This window comes from Marmota monax, unplaced genomic scaffold (assembly GCF_021218885.2).
Source record: "Marmota monax isolate L192 unplaced genomic scaffold, Marmota_monax_Labrador192_F-V1.1 WCK01_AAM20220418_F8-fsc00097, whole genome shotgun sequence".
Taxonomy (NCBI): domain Eukaryota; kingdom Metazoa; phylum Chordata; class Mammalia; order Rodentia; family Sciuridae; genus Marmota; species Marmota monax.
The window spans coordinates 6,331,316-6,356,661 of NW_026694162.1; the positions used below are offsets into that span (position 1 = coordinate 6,331,316).

The following is a 25,346-nucleotide window of genomic DNA, read 5'->3' on the forward strand; positions in this document are numbered from 1 at the left end:
CCAAGGTAAAAATGATACAACTAAATCTACAAAGCTTTTGTAGATTTACTAAATCTACACAGCTAGATCAACATGGCTAGCAAGTAACAGAGAAGATACTTGAATCCCAGCCTGACTCTGGAGTTACAGGAATTACTTCCAAGAGTGAAAAAGCCATCTGATAAACAATGTAAAATACCAGGTGTAATCATCAGGATGCTTTTAAGTAACAGAAACATATAACTCATCCTAAATCAAAAATTAAGATTTTTGATATAAAAAGCTACAAAGTATAGTGGGGTTACCAGGCCTAGGAGAAAGAAGGAAACTTCTCTACTGGTAACTGCCTTTCCTGCTCTCTCTTCATTATCTCTGCTTCCCTTCTCTCTGCAAAGTGTCTCTTTCTCTTTTGCAGAGAATATGAATTTTGGAAGGTCCAGATTCACTGGTTCCCAAACTAGAAATTCCCAAGAATTTTATAGTGTGTTTCAATCCCAGGAAAGAAATCCAGTCATCTCGTTGGAATCTGGTATTCATCCCGTCATCAAATATGATGTCCAGGCTGATGAGGTTCTATGATTGGTCTACTCGGGTCACTTGAGTCTCCTCACCTCCATCTTAACTCTGAAAGAAAGATATTTTTAGCAAAAGAAGATGGAAAAAAAGAATGTATGCCAAAGAGGTTAAAATGTAAAATGTGATAAGCTTCAAATCACTTTTTAAAATACCAAATATGCTAGCCTCATTGAAGTTTTCATCTAAGTGACATTCCTTTGAGCCAGGATTAAGGGATGTTGTCTATCTAGGAAAGACATTCACAAGAGGCATACAAGATACATTTTTATACCAGACCTGTTGTCTACTTAAAGAGAAAGTTTATCTAAAATAAAGCAGATTCAGTGTCATTTTAACTCAGAATTCTTTCAACCCATTTGGCCTAATGCTTTTAATACTTTCTTCTGATCACAGGGTACGTTTATCCTCAATTCTCTTCAGCCTTTATTTCTTCTTAGAACATGCCAAGATAGTATAGTCATTTTGGTTCCCGAGGATAGACTTTCAGGCAAAATGGTTATTGTGACATTTTAAGAGAGCACAGATGTTCAGATGCCGTCCACGGCGATAAGGCATCTATGGGATTCACACAGACTACTGCAGCCTGCAGATTCGTCATGAAGTTACAACAGAAGGAAGCAATTCAACTAATGATTTCACCACTTATTTCTACGTTCTATATGCAAACACACATTTAACCGAGATTTGAAGAATAGGTTTTCATTTCTTCTCCTCAAATGCCCTGAGTACAGGCCATGTAATTAGTTAGCGCTTTTGTTAAAAACACATTAGGAAGAATAACTTTCTTGTTGTCAGTTGTGTTGAACGCATAATTAAGCGATTTGATAAAGCAATTACCTGAACATGATGACGCTTGGCCTCCCCCATCAGGAGATGAGATTAAGGATTAGGTAAGATTGCAAAGCACATGAGATCTCTACCTACCAATCCTTTAAAAGACAAAGAGGTCCCTGGCCAGAATGGATATGTACAGTGCAATAAATGTAATTAAATCATTACGAACAACTTTAATTAAGTTCATAATCATGTTGCTTTTGTTTTTCTTTAAAAGGAACAAACAAAATATTCCCTGTTGACCTGTGAGTAGTCAGACTTCTTTCAACATTTTCCAAGAGAACATTTCAGCACCAGATAGGGGTAGTGCTCAGAGAAGCTGAGCTCATTTTCTAAGCCTTAGGCTAAGACCTGTATGTTATGTGAGGGAATTAAAGAATTCCTTATTCTTTAATTAGAATTGGGTTAAAACTTTCTATGAATTGTTGCCATAATTGAATATTGGAAGTAATGTCTTTAATGATGTTCTCATTTTCAAAAAAGCAAGATGTTCTTCCAACATTTTGGAATCTTTGAGTACCATGTGCAAAACAGAATGCCTCCTTTGGGCAAGGGTGGCCTTCTTGAGATGCTAGTTCATGTTCACTGAAGTTGAAGCTGTTGGAAGTCAGAAGGGGCAAGTAGAAACATACAGAAGAGGGAAAAGGAGGTCAAACCGCTGCAATAGCTAATGCATTCTCACTGAAGTGCTTAGAACAGCATCAGGAGAGATCTTGTGTCCAAAAGAGTGATGGTTCCCAAGTTCTTCTCCAAAGTCCTTGAGGACTGATTTGGAATCCAGAACTCCCCAACAACAGGCTGTGTACTGGTAGCCAAAGGAGAAAACAGGTGCTATAGGAACCTAGGACCCTTACCAGTTTAATCAGAGGGAGCTCATTAGAAAAGTTTCTTTGCTTTTTCTTCCTAGAAAAGAAGATTGAATAATGTTACTGTGCATCAGTGAAGGGGTGATGCCTCAAAGGTGGCTCTGAGCAAGACAGGCTGTACCTTTCCTGTTGTCTTCGACCTTTTCCTACTAGAAGCGGTCTAGACCAGCTATCCAGTCCCTCTTTAGAGTAAACCAATACATAATCCAGTTCCCTGGCACCAAACAAGGATCAGGTAGGGGATGGACAGGTAGAAAGGAAGCATCACTTTTTTTCTGTTCTAGGAACTGAACTCAGGGCTTCACATATGCTAATAAGTCTGCACACCCAATCCTCTTTTGGTGTTGTTGTTGTTGTTGCATTTTAATACATTAGAATAGGGTAGAATAGATTAAGCCTCTCTCGCCTCAAGCTCCAGGTACTAGATTTATTTGCAGGGCCTCAACTCTTGATTAGATTATTGACCATTGCTCTGTTGGGTGGGGAGGTAAGAAGCTAATCTAATCAAGAGGCTTTGGGGTAACTTTAAAAGTTAAAGCTGCATGCAGATGGCAGACAATTCTTAAATACTAAGAAGGTGGAAAATTGGAGCTGTAATTTTAGTATATTCACCCTGATTTCAAGCATAGTTTAAATCATTAAAAAAAAAATCTGCCTGATGATGAAACAGGACAACAGCAACATTTATCTGTCTCAACTTGGACTCTGGATAGAGAAAGAAAAAGTCATTTGTGAAACTGTAAAAAATAAACTATCATGTGTTAGAAAAGATGTGAAAAAACTGACATTCTACTATGCCATTGGTGGGAATGTAAAATGGTACAACTATTTGGGGAAAAAACTTGGAATTTTTAAAAAAACTACTATATGATCAAGCCATTCCACTTCTAGATATTTAACCAAGAGAAATAAAAGTGTATGTCCAAAGAAATACCTATTACATAGATACATTATTTGTAATAGCCCCAAACTAAAAGCAACTCAAATGTTCGTCAACAAGTGAATGTTAAATATGCTGTATCCATATGTCTCAGTCCATTTTCCTTGTTTTAACAAAATAACTCAGACTGGATAATTCATAATGTAAAGAGGTTTGTTTTAGCTCATGGTTCTGGAGGCCTTGCATTGCTTTATAACATGGCAAAAGTCAGAAGGGGCAAGAGAGAGAAAAGAAGGTCAAACTGCTGCAATAGCTAATGCATTTTCATAAAAAAAGGCACTAATTCATTAATGAGGACATTGCCCTCCAGGATCCAAACACTTCCCAGTAGACCTGCACCTCCCAACACTACTTCACTGAGGAATTAGGTTCCAACTTGTGACCTTTTGGGGGCCTACTCAGACCATAGCACCCTACCATCAAGCTATAGTATCATACAATCAAATACTACCCATCATGAACTATTGATGCACATAACAACATAATGCTAAAATAAGTATGCTGAGGAAAATCCAGGCCAAAATAGTATTTATTATTTGAGTAAATTGATATGAAACCTCAGAAAATATAAGCTTGTCTGTACTAACAAGCAGATCAGTGGTTTGCTATGGTGGGCAGAGAGGTAGGATAGGGAGGAGAAATTTCAAAGGGTATGAAAAAACTCTGAAGAATGATGTTTATGTTAATTATCTGGATTATGTTGTTGGTTTTGTACACATTGTATTTATGCTTATCAAAGGTCCTTGAATTGTATACTTTAAATATACATAGTTTCTTATATATCAATTATACTTCCAGGAAAGCTGTTTACAAAGCTAAAAATCTGTGTTGGACCTGTAAGAGGATGTCCAATGTTACCCATGTTACCCATGTTTTGCCCCACGTTGGTCACTTTTGATGATCTGTCATTTAGAAAGATCCTACTTTGTTCTCTTATCTAAGCTGAGTAATGACAGAAAATATAGCTGACACATTTCAAGTGCTTTTCCAGTGAAAAATTAAAAGATAAAGATCATATGGAGTTAACCTGAAAACTCTAGCACTCTGGATTTCTCTTTTATGGAGAGTTTTCTGTGCTTGAAGTGTATCCTGGGTTTTAGCATCCCTTTGGGTAGGAAGCCCAATTTTCATTTGTTGATGTTGCCCTTCTGCCCTATCTTTGAGAAGAAGAGGTCTTGTGGGACTGAACAGCAGTCAGAAGAGCCCAACCAAGGAATAGCTGGGGTGGCAAAACAGGTCTCCTGGGGTGACCTGTAGAGCCTGTGGATCCAGTGGCATTTTGGAGAAAACCTGATTAGCTGGGAGGGACTGTGAATGTTCATTGCATGACAAGAAGAAACTATTTAAAGTGCATAACTATCTGAGACAAGAATCAATGGTCATTGCAGGTGAGGGAAGAGCAAAATGTTTGACATGGCCTCTGTGACTGATGTGACAAAGCCATTCATCCTGTAGGTGACAGGAGAGAAAGGGAGATGGCCCTCTGAATGCCTTGTGGCTGAGAGGATCTGCTTTGTCTTCTGACTCTGTAGGGGTTCTGGCTCCCTTCATTGACTCAATAATCATCTAGAAGAGGTCACCAACTTTTCTGGGGCCTACAATGTAACCACTTCTATGGTGGCTCCCCTGAGATAACAAATATACCTAACACATGCTAGACACTTGCTGGGCACCTGTCCTATCCCAAGGTTGCACCCTGGTTCTGGGGAAGGCATACAGTGAAACAGTTCTGTAGGTCAGTCAGGTGAGATCGTGGAGGTCTGAGCAGAAGGAGATGCTATGTGGAAGGACCAAGGAAGGCTAGCATATCAATGCCATAGTTCAGAGCTTGTCCAGTGGAATTGGATGCTGAGGACTCAAGTTCTAACTTGACTTGTTAGGTATGTGACCTTGACCAAGTTATAGAACCTCTCTGGACTCCAGGTGGCTTATCTACAAATTCAGGATGATGATAATACCTACAGCAAAGGATTTTGGTGAAAAATGAATTAGTTAATCTATATTAAGTTCTTAGAATAGTGTCTGTCATATTGATAACCCATCTATAAATATTAATTGATTCATCCTTAGTCCTCCCTCTGGCCCCAAGGGCTCAGCTTTACATCACATTTTCTATTTTCATCATGAGTCTTTTCTTCCTCCCACTTCCAAGTAGGTGAAATTGTGCCATTTTCTGAACAATGAAGGTGGTAATCCTGATGGTAATGACAGCAGGGATCTCTCGTTGAAGGCATACTCTGCAGCAGGCACTGTCTGTGGCAAGCATTTTCTTACTTGTTGATCCTGTGACAGCCCCCAACATGGTGTGTGCTCAAGCTGTTGGTATGAAATGGCACTGAAGTCCATTTGCATTCATTTGGTCAAAATGGAGTGAGCAGTAGTCCACAACAAACTCAGGCATGGCCAAATGCCTATTAGTGAAACCAGGGTAGGCCTGAGCTTGAAATGATCTTTCATAGGTTATGAGGTGGTAGGAAGTGGATGAAAACTTGCTCAGCATTGCAGGTGGGAACATTTTTTGCACACTCATTTGTCTAAGGCTCCCCATGATATCAACTCATCTCCACTTCACTAGTCATTCAGGTGTCAGATGCTTGCTGATCTCTAAAGTCCTCAGCATGTGTACAGGAGGCTGAGGTGTGTGGATTGAGCTGGCTACACTTTACAGAACTTGGGAATAGACATTTGGGCTTTGTTAAGGTTTCTAAGCCAAGGCTCACATACCTCTGAGGCAGCATCCTTTTGGAGGACTAAGTGACCTGCAGCTTTGGTTGCTAGACCAAGGAGCATGCCTGTGCTGGAATCTGCCCAAGTCTTCCAGATGTGCAAGGGGACAGGCAACTGAGCTTAGGTCTCCTCCTGCCTGGAAAGCCCTTCAGCCTAAGAAATTAAGCAAAGACAGTGCCTCTACTCACAGGACCAGAGACCAGGGCATGAACCAGAGCCCCTCTCTAGAGGACAGCCTCCCATCCCTCAATCTGGCATCATATCCCAGCTCCTCCATGTTTGCCGTATTGTCCAATCAGGTGCCATCCAATCCACATGAGCACCAGTAACCATAACACATCCAGTACGACTGTGTGCCATCTGCTGTGCTATGCTCATGCCATGACGTTACAAAACTCTCCTATGAGGTGGGCCCTAGTACCAAGACGCTTTTTTGAATGACAGAGGAGGGGGGGTGGGTGGGGAAAGGATCATTCCTGTCACCCTTCAACACAGTATTACTCAAAGTCCCAAAGTCAATATCAGAGAGGGGTTGGATTCAGTTAGAAATGACAATAAAATGAACCTTTAAATATTTTTTAAAAACATTCTTAAAACAATGAATTTCAAGAAATATTATGGCTGCACACTGAGTGTCTATTAATCCTGCCTGGGCAAATAAGTACAAATAATAGTGTGGGCTGGGTCATTGATTTCTTAGATTTAGCTCTGCTGCTATAATGATTTGTTCCCAAGTGTCACCAGCAGTTTGTGTTCCTGAGTGGTTAAGTGCTCCTGCTGCAGTTGGGTCTACATTAACTCCTCCCCTAGTGTGGACCTTTTCTTTCTCAATGTGTAATTGGACCACCCCAACCCATCCCGGGGTGGTATTGCAGAATCCTGAGCTAGGGAGGCTGGATGTTGATGGGAGTGGACAGAGGATTCTGTCCCCAAGGATGTAAGTGTCCCTGTTGACACAGCCTCTGTGTGGCGCTATCTCCCAAGTACCTCACTCCAAAGTGGTTGTCATAGAAACCCAATTTTTTTTGGGGGGGGGCAGTGGTCATTGTTTTATTGTTGCTGAAGAGAGGAGTGCCCATGAATAAGAATAGCATACTACTGAGCAATTTCTGGGGTCATTATAAACAGATGGAGGCTGAGGATGGGGATACCACAGGTGCCCTTCAGGCCCCTAAACATACCACGGATTACCTTATCATATGAACAGAGTGCTTCTGTCATGCATTCCTAGTGCTGTCAGTCTCCTGAAATCTAGTCTTCTCAATGTCCCACCCCATCAGTAAGAAAGGCTTTCCCCTTCCCCCTGCCCACTCACCACCCACCCAGATTCTTCTGTTGGTACAGAATAGTACAGCGTGGGAGGGAATAAAGGTTCCCGAGGTTACTTGGTTTTCACAGCTCACAGGTTTTCTTGATTGCATGTTTTGTAGATCCACATTTTTATCCCTGTAGCTGTCATTTTTCTTGACCTGCCATTTCAGTCACTCAAAACAGTATTACTGTATCGCTTTGGAATTTCTGGGCCTTTTTCTTTCATAAGGTTTCTATCCACCCAAGGATACTAATAGCTAATGGTAAGAATGGAGAAGCTGAGCTGACCTCTCTGTGCTCCTCGCTAGTGGGGCCTGCCTCTCAGGGAGCATGGGGTCAGCCATGTGCCTGCACTCTCTGGGCCTGGAATTGCCCTGGCCGTTGGCTGCTCACCAGCATATCCTGTCCTCCCAACAGTTCTGGGATGCACAGGCCTATTTTGGCTTCAACAGATAGAGTTACCCACTAACAGGTTATATTGTGCCTAGGATCTTACAACCTTATGTGACAGCATAGGTGGATCTTGAGCACAGATTTAGCTGAACCCAAGTAATTTTGGTCTTCTGTCAGTACTTGCAGCATATAACATATTACACATTCCTGGTATTTACAGAAAGTTTGCTTTTATTACACATGAGCTTTTTGGGGACATTTAAGATCTAAACCAAAACAGCACCTTACATTCACCATGGCCAAAAGAGAGCTTTGATTCCTGTCAGCCACTGGTGCCTCCCCCAATCTGCCAGCGACCCTACACTCCACCCAGTGACTCGGGTCAAAGACCTTGGAGTCATCTTTGACTTTTCTATTTTTCTCATCCCCTTCAGCCAATCCATTAGCAAGCCTTGTCTTCTTTACCTCTAGATTGCATCTCAGTTTCAAACACTGAACACCATTGCTAGTCTTACAACACTGGTGCAAGCCACTTTCTTCTGTACCTGGGCCCTCACGTGGCCTTCGTGTCGGTTTCTCCCTTTCCATCTGTATTGGCTTGCAGTCTGTTCTTCACAGACCAGCTGAGTGGTCAGTTAAAGGGGCCCAGTGTTATCCTTTCACTCATGAATGATGCCCACACCCTGCTCCCACAGGTTCTCCTTGATCAGACCTGTCTTGTCATGTCTTAACACATCTTTCTCTTCATTGCTCAGCTCTGGGCATCTTGGCATGATTTTCTGCCTCCCACATGGGGGGTTTCGTGTATACCATTTCCCCTGCTTGACTGCTATTCTCCTTGAATGTCCCATGACTGACTTCTTGTCATCTTTCTGTTCTTAGCTAAAAGGTCATCTCTGAGTGACCTTCCTGAGCAACCCACCTCAGAGCCGCTTTACCTCAGTTCTTTCTAGCCAGTTTCTGTCTTCTCCATACGAATGACCTGTATCTGAAATAATCTTATTTCACTTGCTGCTCAAGACTGTATGCTATATGAGGGCAAGACCATACCCATCTTATTTCCAGCTGAGTTGCTATAATAGGGCCCAACACACAGTGGATGCTCTTGTGAATCAAAGATCAAATGCTTGGAGCACCCTCTTTACAGTGTAGTGATTGGTTACACTCTTGGATATCTTTTGTTCTAGAAGGTTGGCCTTTCTTGATTGCTATTCTGGGACTCCAGGGAGGCTAGGAGAGCACAGGATCATGATGCTAAATGCAGGAATGCTTTATGCAAACACACATGCCTGAAAGAGGCAGGGGAGCTGGTGTGAGTGGCAAGAACTTCACTATCCATCTATCTTTTCACCTATCCCTTCTTGTTCCTCTCTTGGTACTAGATAAAGTCCCTGACCTTATGGAACTCCCAGTATAGATGGAGAGATGGCCAATTGCATGTGTTAAGAAGCCTGAGAAAAGCAGACAGGTACCAAGCACCATGTTGATATGTAGTAGGAAAGCACGTGGCCTCAGCTAGTAATCAGGGAGGGTCTCTCGAAGAGGCTGTGGCTGAGTTATGCAAGGGAAGTGTGAAGGACTTCTTGCAGAGAGAACAGAGTAGGCAGAAGCACAGAGGTGGGAGCCAGCCCTGGATGCTCCACCCCTCCCTCTGCACACCTGTGGCAAACACCCACTCATCCTTTAGATGTCAGCTTCTAGATCACATCGTTTTCAGATGCCTTCCCTGATGCCCCTAGTCAGCCCGGGTCCTTCTTTACCCATCTCAGCAGTACCACCTGTCTTTTTCTTAGCATTCATCGAAGTTATAATTAATTTTGCATTGTAAAATCATTTAATTATTATCCCTCTCTCTCTATAAACCATGAGGAATTTGGAACTGGAACTAGGTTTATTTTTTGGTGGTCCATTTTATCCCCAGCATCTTATTCAATGCCTGCCTCAGGGAAATGACTCAACAGACACTTATGCATTAGGAGGCAGGTGGTTGGGGCAGAAGGAGAGATGGAGCTGGAGAGATGAGCAAGCATCAGATCAGGAGAGTCACTATGTGGCCTGCTGAGAGACTTGACAGGAAAACAATGGAAATGTGCATTTCTTGTGTTTATTGGAGCTGACGTGATTTAGCACTTTCAGGGTTCTTCCTTGCCTTGGTGGATGGAATAACTTCATGACTATATATTATGAAGAATCTGTAAGGACAACTGAGCTCCCATATGCAGATATTTTTTCAATTCTCTGTTCAGTTTTCACATGCTTTGATGCCAGGCTTTGTGTCCAGCTCTGGGAATGACAAAGAGGAACAGTTTAAGGTCCCTGTCTGGAAGTGATCTCCATTTGGAGGGGAGGACCAATCTGTGATCGTTTGGGGAAGCTTGACTGCTGAGGCAGAGGGAGCCTCAGACGGCCCATGAGCCAAGGGGAGCAATTAAATTAAATGTGGCCATCCAAAAAACGGTTATTTTTATTTTTTCCTTACCCAGAAACCAAGACATAAATGTAAAGGCAGCCAGTGGGCACATTCCTCAGAGGAGCTGAGTACACGCCTTCTCCACGCACAGCCCCAGGCATGTACCTGTCTGGCATTGATGTTATTATGAAGGAATTGTGCCTCGGTCTCATCTCCAGTGAGGGTTTTATTATTCCTTTAGTTTCCTCTTGGGGTTGTCTTCTCATCTTGGCTTGACACTGTTCTGATACAGCCTTAGTTTTATATCCCCAAGCACCTACCACAGTGCCTAGCAGCTAGCAGGTATTCAGTTACATTTGGCGGAAGGATGGGAGGCAGTGGAGTTAGTCTTTGGGAAGAGGAACAAAATGACTTACAAGCTGCCAAGCTTGACTGCAGAATCCCCAAACTCACAGAAACCCAGTGATACGTTATGCGTATCTTTGCATCGCATTAAGCCAAATCCCCTGTGCCTTTCCTTAGGGTCCTTCAGCTCCCCTTTTCCTCTTGGCCACGGAGCACAGAGGAGTGGAACATGGAGTAGCCTATGGCCCAATTTTCTTTGCATTTGTGCTGCCTGGTCTTGGCTCTGTTCCATGGCAGGATTAGTATGTAAGGAGGTGGGAGGCGGGCAAAGGGAAGGGTTTAGACTGGAGTTTGAAACTAAGCCAGAGAGCCCTGTACAAATGAGAAGATGCTTCATGACTACAGGTGCCTAAGAGTTTCAGGAGAATCAAGTTGCATCTTGTCAAAGTCCCTTGCGTAAAAGCCCAGGGGAACAAAGAACTTTTCCTTCAAAGAACAAAACCCTGCCTATTCTGTACCATGACCCCTTTCTTCTCCCAGCTTGGGGAATATGGAACATTTGAGAGGTGTTTTATACTTTCATAGTGAAACCCTACACAGCAGCTGATCCTGCATGGATTCTGCTCTTGCATTAATTGCAGCCAGCAGGAATGTGTGCTGGATTCTGGTGGGAACTGTGTGGAGCGGCTGGATGCAGTCCCTGTCCTCAAAGAGCTGATATTTATCTTATGTTGGCTGGATGCTGAGTACCACTGCAGTAGAAGGTCACATGTCATGTGTCCCTGAAGTACTTTACATTAGAGTGCCAGATGTGATATGGTCTACAGAGGGAGGAAGGCCTGGATGTGCTAGAGACAGAGCTTGGGAATGACATTCCCTCTTACCAACCTGGAAAAGAGAGGTGTTCTGGGACTCAGAACTGTCTACTGTCTAACCGTTTCTCTGTGAGAAGCTTTGAAATTACACAACCATTTTGTTGACAAAAGGATGAACATCAAATTGCCCTTTTGAAATAAGTGATTTGTTTGTTCTTGAGGAAGGTGCAACCCTTTTTCATCAAAATAGAATCTTAAACCAGCAGCATGTCTTGTGAGGGATTCATGTGTTTTGTTGGAGAAACTATTGCTTTCATCTCTGTTGTACTAAATGATGGACCATCTCCGAGTCTGGTCCAGGTCTCTAGCATCCACGTCAGAGGGTTAAAATGCCAAATATCTAGGTGTTAGATTCTGTTGCTTACACTCAGCTGGGTTATTTAGGAAGTGAAATCTTCCATCCTGCTGGTGACCTCTGTCACATCCCTGACTCATGTCCTGGGTAATTTCATAAGATGGGCTTCATTTCTTTGTTTCGGGTCAGAAGTGGAGCTGTCTTATAGCTATAAAGCCCTATAACCTAAGGCTTCAGAAAGTATGTTTAGAAATTTAATTTCCAAAAGCTTTCCCTCGAATCTTTTACTTATTTTATTGCTAAAATCAGTGTATATTTGATGATGTTTTTGTCTCAATATAAGAAGTGAATCTTTGAGACTTTGAAGTTGAGGGGATGCTCTGGTTTCGGTTTGCTTTGGGTATAGTTTGTATCCCCAAAAGTTCTCATGCTAGAAGCTTGTTCCCCACTGTTGTGGTGCTTTTAAGAGGTGAAGCCTAGTGTAAAGTAATTGGGTCACGGGAATGTCACCTTTGGAAGAGATGAATGCTAGTTTCACAGAATGAATTAGTTCTCAGGAGAGTGGGTTATTATGAAGAGAGGCCATGCACTCGCTTAGTCTCTGCTACAAGTAGTTGTTTCCCTTTCTGCTTTTCTTCTATGTGGTTAAGCCTGGGTGGCCCCCTCCAGAGACTGAACAGATGGGACAACCCAATCTTGGATTTTTAGCCTGCTAAACTGTGATTTAAATAAACCTCTTTCTGTTATAAAGTACCCAGCTTCATGCATTTTGTTATAACAAGAGAAAATGGACTAATGCGGAAAATCTGTACTGAGAATGGGGTACTTGCAGATGCCCCTAAATACTTGGAAATTCGTTAGTGGTATTGGAATTGGGTAAGGGCAGAGGATGGAGGAATTTGGAGAAACTGGCTAGAAAAAGCCTAGAATGCTATAAATGGAGAATTATGGGTGATTCTGGTGAGGGCCTAGAAGATGAAGCTAGGAAGGAACTCAAATGTCTTACAGATTGAATACTTGGCTGTGACCAGAATGCTAATGAAGTCTTAGACATAGTTGTAGAATATTCTATTGGAAATTGGAGTAAAGGTCATCCTTGTTACTCTATTGCAAAGAACTTGGATGAACTGTGTCCATACCCTCGGGCTATATGGAAAGCTGAATTTAAAAGTGATGATCTAGGGTATCTGGCAAAAGAAATTTCTAACAAAAATATAGTTAGAACTGCCTGTGTACTTTTAACTGGATACAGTAGGATTCAGGAGCAATGGTGTGACCTAAAGGTAGATTTATAATTAAAAGGTAATCACTTGAGCCACATCCCCAGCCCATATAGAAATAAAATAAAAAAAAAAATTTTTTAAAAGGTAATCAGAGTATAAAGATTTGGAAAACTCACACCCTGACCAGGAAAAGAGCAGATAAAAAGCATGTAAGGGTGTAGCTGGGCCACAACTTGTGCAGAGATTAGCATGGATTAAAAAGAAGCCAGGTGCCTTGCATCACCACAAGGGGAAAAAGACCCAGATGGCAACCCAGAAATGTGAGGCCACATTTGCCATCATAATCCAGAGGCCTAGAGCAGTTTCAGGTAATAGGCCCGGGGCACTCTCCATGGGCTGCCTTGGGATGCTGCTCCCTGCTTTTCAGCAAAACACTCAATGGCCACTCCAGCATGGTTCAAGTGAGCTCAGAAATGGCTCTGTCATAGACACTAAAGGAGCAAATGGTAAACCTTGGCATCCATGTGGCATCCACTGGCAGCATGCCAGGCCCAACTAGGAAAACTATAGGCATCAGCTTGAAAGTTACCTTATTGAGCAGCCATGTGACCAGTAAAGCCATGCACGTGGAACTTCCTAAGGGGCTTACACCTGCCACAATATGCATAGGATGCTGGATTTGGAGCTTCACATTTAACATCTGTTGTGCTGGATTTTAGTCTTGCTGGGGACTGTTCCTTTCTTTAGAGTAGAATGTTTGCCCTGTGCCTGTGCCATTCTATCTTGGATGCAAGTAAATTGTTTTAGATTCAACAGGCTCATAGCTGGAAGGGGTTTGCTTTGATTCCCCAGATGTTCTTCTGTGTGATTATAGGAGTTTGGGACTATTGAGGATGAAATGGTTTTATTTTGCAATATGAGAAGAACTAAAACTTGGAGTCTGGACGGAATCCTATGGTTTGGATATGGGTTGAATGCATTCCCCAGACGTTCATGTGCTAGAAACGTGATCCCCAGCATGATGATGTTGAGTTGGTGGAGGGTTTGAGAGATGGGATCAGGTGCAAGATAATTGGGTCATGAGGAACCACCTTCAGGAAGGATTAATGCTGGACTTGCAGAGTGGGTTGTTTCTCATGAGAATGCATTGTTATAATATCAGGCCCCTTCTCTACCCAGTGATTTCCCTTTTCCCTTCTCTGACACATTATGACATAGCCAGAGGGGCCCTCATCAGAGAGCATATAGGTAGGGCCACTTGATCTTGGGTTTTCAGCCTTCCAAACTGTGAATTAAATGAACCTTTTTTTGTTATATATTACACAACCTCAGGTATTTTGTTACAACCGCAGAAAATGGACCAAAAGAGGGAGTATCCACTTTTAGTGGAAATATATTCTTATTAAAGCATCATGTTCTTTACATGACTTCCAAGAACCAACCTCTGATTTTCTTGGTAATTTCTGACACAAGCAGGTGAGGCTGAACTAGGTTACTGAGAAGGCAGTGAGAGACAGTTGTTTAGTTCCCCCTGCCCTGGGTGTAAAGGAAACCTCATATTGGTGTCTCACTGCCCTGAGGTTACTTGTTCCAAGGCCCCTGCCATCACCTTGCTCGAGCATGAGAGGAGGAAGAGGGTGACCACATCTGTGAGTTAATATGTCAGCCAGAGTGGCTAGTATATTCAATCTGAGGTATGAGTTGACACCCCAATTCTGAGTCAGGTAACCTGTAAGCATTTCTTCTACTTGCCTTCCCTGGAAGGGCTAACCAGACAGTTAGAAGGTGCTATTGAGACAAAGTGGCTTTTGAGAGGTTATTTTTGTTTGTTTGTTTATGTTTCAGATTGATTCAGAGGGAGTATCAAAGACTTTGATGCTCATAAATGGAAGAGAGAGGGATGGGGAACCCAGCAGGGTGGGATGTGGAGGCCCAGCCAGGCACAAACCCTCCCTTCTTTGTTCTGGGCCTGGTCTAGCTCCCTGTTTCAGTCCCTCTACATGCTCCAAGTCTTCCTTCCCATAGTGCCCTTCCAAGCCTCCTCTCTTATCATAGGAACCAGGCCTCTCTTTTGTGTGAGAACCCGCAGTAGTTATTTTTTTGTTCCTCACAAGAAGAACAGGCTCCAGTCCAAATTCGACACCTCCCTAAGTGCTTCTTTGCTCCTAGTCTGCCCACAGGGTTTTCCATCCCTAACTCCCACCATACTTAGGGTCCCCTTGTCATGGTCTATCATACTCACGACCATTCTGGTGTCACAAATTCATCCATCCTTAGGTCTGCTTGAAACCACCTTGAGGGTAGGGACCATGACTTTGCCATTTTTGCCTGTGTCTCTCAAAACACATTCTCCACCAAAGCAAAGGTGAATGGGATGTTGGATGAGATGAGGGGCAAGAGGATTGGCTAACTTTTTCTCTGAGGTTGATAGATTTGACCACCAGATCCTGTTCTTTTTATCTTTCTTTACAAATGCTTGGGAGGAAGCTGATTAGGTGATTTATCCCAAAGTAGAAACATGCACATATGGAGACAGACACATACCATCTTTCAAATGTGTGAGAGATTGCTAAGTATATGAAAAACATACAGCCAGCTACCTTATGTTGAAAACACCAATGGACTTAAGAAGTGAAGTTTCCCTAATGAGCATGCAGGAGACAAGGGTATGACTTCAAGCCCCCGACAGAGCTCGGAGACTTCATTCACACTCTGTGGGAAGGCTTGTAGGAGTGGAAGCCGTAACACCGCCCTGGAGAGGAACTGGGTCCTCCCTGGTCGGACATTCTGTTGGCTGGTGAAGTCGCAGTATACTTGGGCTAGTAGAAAGTCTAGAACTCCTCTTGTCTCTCCTTCCCTGGTCTTCACTTTATGACCCCCCCGCCCCCCGCCCCTTTTAACCAATGTGGAAAATGAGGCCTGAGAATCTGAGTTATTGCCTAAGCAGAGACCAAAACTCAGGTGTCCTGACTTCTACCAAGGGCTTTGTATGGGAGGGTGGTGCATGCTCTGGGCATTTAGAGAAAACACATAGTAAAGGCAGCTGAATTTTTTTACAGAAAGGTTTTCTTTTTTTTTTTTAAACAGAGATCCTGGGTGGGAGGTTCCTATATAGAGCTACCAATATGTTTCTCCTGGTTTGCATATTTTATTTTTTTAATTTTTTCTGTCTATTTCTTGATCTCCTTTCTATGTTTCCTCAGTATTATCCCCCCACCCCCGCCACCCCGGGTCTGGAGAAACCTTCTTTGGGCCCCCAGAATGATGCAGGTATGGGGGCTCTTGACTCCAGCCCCTCCTATGTGGCATGGCTCTGGTGCTCCCCTGTCTCCCTGTACACACTCTGTACCATTCACTAGAAAAGGTGTTATAACCTCTGCTTCACAGAGAATCAAATACCCAGCTCTCCTTGTCATCTAGAGGCCCAAGGATTCAGGGTTTTTGAGGGTGGGCTATGTTGGGGAAGTAGCTCTTTGAATGAACTTTATAACATAGTGACAATATTAATAATGATGGTGATGGTTATGATAAAATAGTTACCATTTATGGAGCACTGCACTGTGCCATGAGCTTCCCCTCTATGATATAGCTTAGTACATGGACCAAAGATATCAGAACTACAATTTCTCCTTTAGAGGAGGGCACAGATGCTTGGAAAGGTGCAGCATCTGGGGTGTAGCATCATGCTGCTTGATCTCACACCCAGAGCTCTTCTTCAAGGTAGCCTTTTCAAGTGCATCTACACACATGGCCTTCACCTTTAGGGAAGAAAGGGGTCACCCAGTGGCCCTTTGCCTGTTGCAGTTGATTAGATGGGAAGGAAAGGAAAAAAAGGGCTATGTCCAGCTCTTACGCTCTGTAGGAAGCTTTTCCTTGACGGCTTCTTATTGTATTGATTTAATTTATTTCAACAAATATCTACAAGGATTTCCCTAGCAGCTGGGGAAATGACAGCTTGTTACATAATAAGTGCATCTGATGAAGACTCAAAAAAAAAAATATTCAAGTCTCAGCTTTACCTTCTATCATCCTACTATCTGTGGGCAAATCCACTGTTTTCCCTGTTTCTACATCCGGCCTATGAGCTGACAGTACCTTCCTGTGTGCCTGGGAGGCCTGCTGCACACAGCCCAAAATGTGGTAGAAGGGAAGATGCTTTCCCAAGAATGAGGTATAAGAGAAAGTGAGGTGCTTCTTCAATTTTTTAGAAACTTGAACTGAAATTTAAATTTTCTGAGAACAGGAGTTAGATCTGCCATTATCTTGTTCATTATAGGAGTGCAAGTGCCTGGTGATGCCAGGCATGTGCCGGATGTCAGTAAGCATGAGTGGATGACCAGTAGCTGGATAGATGCATAATGCATGATGGAAGGGAAGAATGCCCTGTGAGTGGGCACTCCTCAGAGTGCATAGGGCCCCAGCAAACCACCTCTCCGGAGAGCCTTTGTTTAGTTCAGATTCTTGTAGATTGCACTCTGCCCCTCATTCATGATTTTGCCCACTTCCAGAGCAGACCAAGAGCTGCCTCTTCCTGTTTGAGCCTCCTGTATGATATCCTCCCGCAAGAAATTTTACTGAGGGCTACAGAGTCTGCTCGACTTTGGGTGGCCTTTGTGACCAGGGCTGTGCCTTCTCCCCCAGCAGACACTGCTACTGTCCTTGCCCAGTTTCCAGCCCACCTTAATGGGGATCATAAAGGGAAGAGGAACCCTTGACATCTGGTAGCCCTAGGGTAGCTTATTTTGTCCCTAAGAGAAACCTTGTGCTTGGGCAGAGTGTGGGTTGTAGGAGGGAGGTGGAGACAAGCAGAAGGAAGGAGCCAGAAGTTCAGGCAGACATTCTTTGACTGCTTGGTGGAGCTCAGGTGTCCTCTGCCATTAGGCATCAGAAAGTGGGAAGGGAAGATGTAGGGCTCTTCCAGGCCAGATAAAAGGGAGAGGTGCCACATAGGGAGCCCCCCTGTGCTAAATACTTTATGAGGAATTTTAATTTTACTTGCCTTAAATTTAACAGCCCTTGAAGTAGGCACTATTACTTTCTGTCTACAAATAGGAGAGCTGGATTCAAGTAGTGTGTGGCAGAATTAGGATCAAGCGGAGGTCTGTCCTGCCCATGTCCCCAGCCTTCAATGGCCTCATGAAGAGGTGTGGGGGGTGTGCCTGCCGCAGGTGAGGTGGTAACCTGGGAGGTACAGTCTCCGCCCAGCAGAACTGTGGAGAGTTTAAGGAGCCAGCACACTTACCTGAGAGGACTACATGAACCTGTGGATACACACACTGCTGGTGTTTTTACCCATGGCTTCTGTCATCATCATCACCATTGGGCACTCACTTTAGTAGTGGCTGAGGGAATGGAGTGGCTTTCCCCTTAGATATGGGCCTGGACCTGGCTTGACCTTCCTTTGTCTCCTCCTCCTAGAAGGTGCATGTTCTTCCTTGACAGCATGGAGACCAGAACTGTTCTTAGTGTTCAGCAGGACAGCGGTCCCTTTTACAAAACCAGCCCCTGAGCCCTCTCTCAGCTGCCCTGCCTTCATCCTGGATGGGGGCGGCAGCATCTCTACACGGGTGCAGACGGCATGGTGAGAAGGCTCCTCTTGCTGAGGCTGAGCTGCTCCTTGGAGGAAATGTCACTCTGCTCTTGCTTTTCAAAGGCCTCAGAGCTGTGGTTAGAAATGGCTCTAAATTTAAATGTTGGCCTTTTCTTTCTTGCAACTCATAGGTCCTTCCCAACAGCTACCAGGTCTGCTTCACACTGTGTTCTTCTTGGTGGCTGTCCCTGTGCACGTGTGAAGCAGTCAGGCTGCTGGATGCTCTCAGGGTGCCACTCAGGGAACCCTCACATCCTGAGGCTCCTTGTGACCTCCTCTTGTGGTCCTTCACTCTAGGTGCTGGAGGTCCTTTCTGTAGAATTGCATATTTGCTTATCTTCTAGATGCATGGAACATTGTGTTATTTTAAATCTTGAGGGGTTTTCCACTGCTCTTTCTTATTAGAAGATACAGAGACCATTGGTGTGACTGGGAAATGTTTTGCTTTGTATAAACTCCTTGCCTTCTGCTGATGGCAGATCCCAAGGAAAGTAATTCCTTTGCTTCCTTAAGGGATGTGAGTATGAGGGGCCAGAGAAGAAGCATCCAGAGCTGGTGAAGTGGGGTTGCCCAGAGTGGGACTCGGCAGCTGAGGGGAACTCTTGGTGGTGACTGATGAATCCCATAGAGACTTTCTTTTCCCTTTAAAAAAATGTTTAATAGGTCTCTGTGATTTAACCTCCTCCTGTAAAGTCTTTAGCAGAGTATTAATTTCTCACTAATTCTTCCTACAGAGGACTTTATGTAGGATAATCAAAGACTATTAGACATGTCCCCCTCTAATAGTGGCTTCTCAGTGTCCCCTGGACAGATTCTGTTTCAGCTTGCTTTCATACTTCAGGCATTCCCTTGTCCCAGCATCACACCTAGCCCTGGCACTCAGGGAGGTGGTGAGCCTCTACCCTCCAGGGGCCCATAGACCACAGGATAGAACAGAGAAGCTAGCCCTGCTGTGGCCCCAGGTTCAATGGCAAGTCTCTGGGACATGTGCTTCCCCAATCATTCTGCAACCTGTGAGAAGTCCCCTTCCTGCTCCATGCTCCACGCTCCACAACAGGGGGCACCAGGGGCAAAGCCACCTTGTGGGGGTGGAATTTATGGCATCTTTGCAGTTGAGGAGTAAGATGCCATAGGCATCTTGAACACAGTCTTAGAAGTGGAATGGAGTCACCTACACTATCCACTCACCTCTCCCTGAGTGTGTGTAGGGGTGAGGGTGAGCGTATGAACTCCAAGCCAGGTACTGGGCTCAGCCCTTGTCATAATTCTGGCTAATACTCAAAATGACTCAAAGAGGTACTGTTTACTCTTATTACTCCCATTTTGCAAATGTGGACCCTTAAATGTCAAAGGGTTAAGTGACTTGCTCAGGGTCACCGAGTAAGCAAGCAGGAGCCAAGGTTCGAGCCCGTGTTCATCTGCCTCCACATTCTTTTCTACGATATTGCCTTGTTCTTGGCTCCAGTAGGACTCTGGCTGTATTGTCACTTACTCCTGCCCCTCTGAAAGGACAAAAGCCCAGTACTTCCCCAGTACTGAAGCTAAAAGAATACCCATTCCTTTCATGGGCTATTGTAGAAGGAGAGATGTATCATGAGGTTTCCAACTCTCACAAAATAAGGGCTCTGTGGCTGGCATTGTGTTGAATGCTTTATATACATGGTTTCATTTAATGTGGATTTCTTTTTCTGATATCTGACTTCTTTCTCTGAATGCATGCCCCAAGGGGACAGGAGTTCACCACTGTATCCCTAACCATGAGAACACTGCCTGACACATAGTAGGTGCTCTATAAATATTGGTTAAATAAATGGTGTGCAGCAGCCATTTATTTAACCAATATTTAAATCGGTTCTACATTTCACACATCAGGAAACTGAGGCACGGGAGGCTTCATTAATTTTCTCATAGCGAGTAACATTACAGCCAGTTGAGATTTGAGCCCAAGTTGGTTTATTCTAGAGTTTTAAATTCCACCCCTCTGCCATTCTGGGAAATCAGCAATGCAGTTCCCGAGGATTTAGTGGCTGATGTATTGGCTTCCCTGTGAGCCCCTCAAGTGACATCCTCCTAAGGCAGTGAAGAGAAGGAGATAATTGATGAGCTTAATTATCTGTAGCAATGACATGATGAGGGTGCCACACCATGAGTGCTTGTCATTACTTAGCAGCCCAAAATTCCCCCAAAACAAGAGCACACATATTGCAATAGGCACCACAAGGCAGGAGCCGTTCCCATTTATTCACAAGGGACCCCCCAACCCCCTGCCCAGAGCTTGGTCTTATGGTGTTTGAAAAATCACTCGGCTGTATGAAACACAAATTATATTAGATGGAGAGCAGCTCGCTTCCTGGAGATCACAGTGGAACTTCATTAATGAATTTTGGCCTGATTAACACAGGTTCTGGATTAACATCAAAATATGCAAGTAGAAACTTTGTAGGGATGGGAGGAGACCAGTTCACAATTTCTAACTTTGAAATCAGGGAAAGAGACGGTGCATGTGGAACTGGGAACTGAGGGCTGAATGTGTAATGAGCTCTTGGGTCTTTGAAGCTGCCCACTTTGCTCACAACTCTGTAGGCCAGAGCCCCATCCCCCCAAGACTCTGAAGCCTTCTTGGCCCCATTCCATGGCCAAGGACACACAGCCTGGATGGAAATCTAAGGTTGATTGGCCCTCAAAACTGCAGCAACTGCTTCCCTTGTGTCCCACTTCCTTAGAACCTGGATGCCTGTGATGTGCCCTCCTTTAAACTCACCAACCCCTGAGATTCTCCCTGGGACTTCCAGTGGCTTCTTCTCCCTGTATACATGGCTCTTCGTAGCTGGGTTCCTATTCCTGCACTCCTGTCTGGACCCATCCAGTTGCTCACCTTGTGGCTTTATCTCCATAACTATCTTTACCCACCTAGTGAGGGTCTTGGCATCTCCTCCCAAGACTGAATACAAGTAGCCTATATTCCCCTGGCCCTATCTGCTGACCTCACGGTTTCAGTTCTGCTTCATTCTGTATATCCCCAGGCATTTCCAGGATCAGATTCCTACCCAACATCCAGCCTCTTGAGTTTGCCTATGTCAAGTCATGACCATCTCAGGATCACTGGGCCTAGAATTCTGGCCTCAGAATACAATACAGTAGAAAAGAAGGGAGAACTTCCCATGAATGGTGGGACTTAGACATTTCTGGAATGAGTCACAGTGGGTGGGAACCATCAGTTCCCAACTTGCCTTATAGGGCAGAATGGTCACCAGGGCAAACTCTTGGGACACCTGGTCTAGCTGGCTCATCTTTCATCAGGTTCTGGGAAAAATGAGATCAGACCTGATGGGGGAAAACTGTGTAATCAAAAGAAAGGAAAAAAAAAATGACAGTCTTTGCCTAGCCCTCACCAGTTTCACACCTCAGCTCCATCAACAGAGAATGGACTCTTACAAGGGCATTTTATTACTTAAATGTATTTTCCACAGAGGTGATGTCAAGCAAAGAAAATCCTCTTTGAGTTATATGGCTTTTTCGTTCAGCATTACAGGGTCTTTCATCTCTAAGCAGTGAAATCAGGCAGTAATTCAAAGTTTAAGTTACTGTTTCATTTTTTAAAAAATATCACCTTAATCTTGTTGCATTTGGTCAAAAGCCTCCTTTGGTGTTTTTGGTCACCTTTATCTGTGGTTTTATCTCTGTTGACTCTTATGAACATATACAATCTTTATCCAAAAAGATATTTGAGGTTTATTTTTTCATGAGCAAGTAAAGGGGGAGAGAGAAAAAAATTGGGCTGAAGAACAGATGTAAAGTGAGGCTAAATAGGTGGTGGTTATCTCCTCTCAGCCCAAGGTGAGGTTTTAATGCTCTTTTTTTTTTTTTTTTTTTTTTTTTGACCTTGGGAACTGTTAGCTTTGAGCAGGGGTGGTGGGTATGTTTATCAGGTACTGATTTTTTTCATTCTTCAGAGTGCAGCTGGGAATGGATGCAATATAGACTCTATCACTCAAGAAATCTGCTTCTCCTCTTTGTCCATCTGCATTTTTCCTCCCTTATCTGTGAAGTGTGTAGATTAGTGAAGGGGGAGAGTATTTTGTGCAGAAACTCCAAGAGAGGCTTTGCTTCAGAAACCAAGAATCAGGAGCCTGCCCTCTGTGTTGTGTTGCTGATGAGAAAGAAATGCAGAGGACATGACGGGGGTCAACCCTGATCTGGAACCTCCCCTCCAAAGACTGACCCACAGGTGTCCCAGGTGGAGTGCAAGCCCTCTTGCTAAGGGCATCGGAATGAGCCCAGACTCTATTATCTACTGTCTGAGCTCCAGCGATAAAGTGCCTGTGGAACCTGCCTTCTCTCTGTTCAGAGCCGGGAGAAAATTAGTTTGAAGGCACAAAAGAGACATTGCTGGTCTGCCTTATCTCAGTTATTGATCTGATGTAGACTTCTGTTTGTGCTGACCTTGCTTTTCATTACTGACCTGGTCATCCCACCCCTGCCTTTTACTGGATTTTAAGTTCTCTTTCTGCTATTACCCCTTAGAGTATGATTTTATTTCCTCAGTTCTCCAACAAATTCATTCTTTATTTGGTGATAAATCTGTCAGGGTTTGGGGGCTGGAGGGTTGTTTTCTTATTCATTCATTCATTAAACTAATGATTAAAGGGTACCCACTATGAGCTGGGCACTCTTCTAAGTGCATGAAAGGAAATGGTCTGGAGATGAAAAGAGCAAGATCCCTACCCTCCAGGAGCCTATGTTCCAGTGGGATTGTGGCAAGGACTCTGTAGAGACACATGCCCCCCTCTCTGTCTTTCCAGATGCACAATGAGGTAATCCTAAATGCATGCTACCCTGGCATATTTCACAGAAAATTCACAACTGTTATGTGGAGTGGCTTTCTTGGGCAATAATAGTTCCTTCCAGTACCATTGGCCGTCAGAATCACTGAAGTTGTAAAACATCTTAACGTGAGATCACACATTTAACCTCTTCAGAGGACAGATTTTAGAGACTGACAGCCAGAGTTTGCATTCTGGCTCCTCACCGCAGAGCTGGCTTTCAATGAGTAGGCAGCATTTCTGAGCCTCAGTTTCCTCATGCAATAGATGGGTGTTACAGTTTTTATCATGTAGCATCTGGGGTGAAGTTAAAGGAGAAAGTATAGGTAAAACTTTGAGCATAACACCACATTCATGATTAGTTCCAGTAAACCTTACAAATAACATTGACTTTGTAAACTGTTGCTACCAGCACTGTTTAAGGATATAGAAATACTTGGTGCTCATATATGTACCATGAAAGATACATAGACATATTACAAAAGTCCTGATATCCAGCAGTTAAATTCTAATTTTGAGGAAACAAGAGGAGCAGGCATGGAATAGGTGGCTGAGGAGAACAGGTTGGAAATGTGGCTGCAAGCAAGAGGGGTCTGCAGGAAGCCAGAGGTGAGGAAGCATCCAGAGTGGGCACACCTGGAGGGGTAAAAGTTTAGGATGGGGGGAAAAGAAAGGGTTTATAAGAGAGCCCCTTTGAAATTAAAAGCCCCCAATTGATTTTCCCCTCCCATTTCCTGGTTTAAGTTTGTATTACTTTTTTTTTTTAAATCTTTGTTTCCTCATACTTAGAATGGAAACTGAGGAACTGGTCCCAAAGACTTGGCAGGCATCAGCAAAGTTTAAAAAACTGGATTGTCACATGTTTGCTGGTTATGCTACATATGTATATTTTCTGACTTTTGTTTCTACAAATTATACCTGCTTCTCTAGGGCTGGAGGAGGTAGGTTAGCTGCCTTCCCAGTGATTAGTTTGTGCCTAAATAGTGATTATATTAATTTTTTCTTGTTACATTCTTTGCTTATTTGGGGATGAGTGGAGGCAAGCAAATCTAGTCAGTTGGAATCCCAATCAGGGCCTCTGGCCTGGGGTACCAGTAACTGCACCAGGTGAGAAGAACATAGGTATGGAGTAGGGACTGGAAAGGGGAGGGTGAGGTTGAAGGCCTGAGTGTGTTGATATTGCTGGAAAGCAAAAAATTGGCCTCCAAAAGGAGGACTTAGGTTTTAATCAGGGCTGGTGAGGAAAATGTTAAGGGTTTGGGATTGTGGGCTGACTTCCTGGGAAGCAGTAGAATCATCAGATGGGGTAGCAGGAGGGGCCATCTAAGCTTTGCATCTGCTGGATTATGAGGGCTGTAATGCAATTCACAGAGCCTAGAGTTGGATGGCAAGCCTGCAGTTAGATGGCAAGAGATGACTTAATTTGAACTTGACCTGAGAGGAAAGCAAAAAAGCTCTGTGGAATTTTTCTGCAAACCGTTAAGATAGGTGGGACTGGTGTCCATCTGTCCACTTGCCTGTGCATCTATTTATCTGTCCAACATTTTTTTAGTGCTTGCTCTATTTTAGCTTTTTTGCTGGGTGCCAGGGCTAAACAAGTGAATTAAAATGTAGACGCTTTGGTGCTTGTAAGAGATAGGCAAAAAAAGGTGTGTCATCAAGATACAGGGCATGAGACCCGTGAGAAGTGGGCACAGAAGCTGGCAGTACCTGGGAAGGCCTTCCACAGGCTGCCTGGTGACTGCAGACAAAGCCAGGCACCTAGAGGGAGCCTTGAGCAACATAGCAGAGAAGTCCTGGGTGGAGTATGTGTCATCTACCTGGGGGCATGGGAGCCTCAGATCTGGAGCTGAGTGGGCACTGATTGGGAGAGACACCAGGGATGTGGGTGGAGGGATATGTGGGGTGGAAATCGCCAGGAACCTTTTCTCCTGGGCTATAAAGCTTTACTTTTCATCTGAGACGACAGAAAGCAAGGAATGGTTGTAAGCTGCTGGTGGGTGGGTGTCACAAACAAATTTGCATTTCACAAAGACCACTCAGCTATGACACCATTGGAGGAAGGGAAAAATGAAGATAGGGCTGGAGGGAGGTGGAAAAAAGGAGGAAGATTTATTGTCTGCCCAGTGCCAGGAATGCTGCCAGGGGATCCCTTAGTT

General features: G+C 43.9%; 1 protein-coding gene across 1 annotated transcript in view; it reads left to right on the forward strand.

Moving 5' to 3' along the window:
* Window positions 1-25,346, forward strand: part of Spock1 (SPARC (osteonectin), cwcv and kazal like domains proteoglycan 1) — a 515,785-nt gene that overhangs the window by 397,146 nt on the left and 93,293 nt on the right. The gene's annotated exons all lie outside the window — the stretch shown is intronic.